Source organism: Tupaia chinensis, unplaced genomic scaffold (assembly GCF_000334495.1).
Source record: "Tupaia chinensis unplaced genomic scaffold, TupChi_1.0 Scaffold000377_2, whole genome shotgun sequence".
Classification (NCBI taxonomy): domain Eukaryota; kingdom Metazoa; phylum Chordata; class Mammalia; order Scandentia; family Tupaiidae; genus Tupaia; species Tupaia belangeri.
Window position 1 is genome coordinate 1,011,860 of NW_006159876.1, and position 274 is coordinate 1,012,133.

Genomic DNA, 274 nt, shown 5'->3' on the forward strand with positions numbered 1-274 from the left:
CCCGCCCCGGCCAGCAGGGGTTTCCAGCACCCGCTGCCGGCCGGGCTGGGGTGGGCCGAAATAGCGTCTGTGAGTTTCAGGGGCGCTCCAGGACGGTGTCTAGGTCTATTGGCTCCGCCTCCGCTCCAGGACGGCGTCTAGGTCTATTGGCTCGGATCCTCATCGCGACGCGGGAAAGTAGGGAAGGAGTAGACTGTAATTCTCATGGTATTCTACTCAGAAATGAAAGCCGGAGAGGGATAAGTTCTTGATTTGGCCCCAAGAACTTAACAGG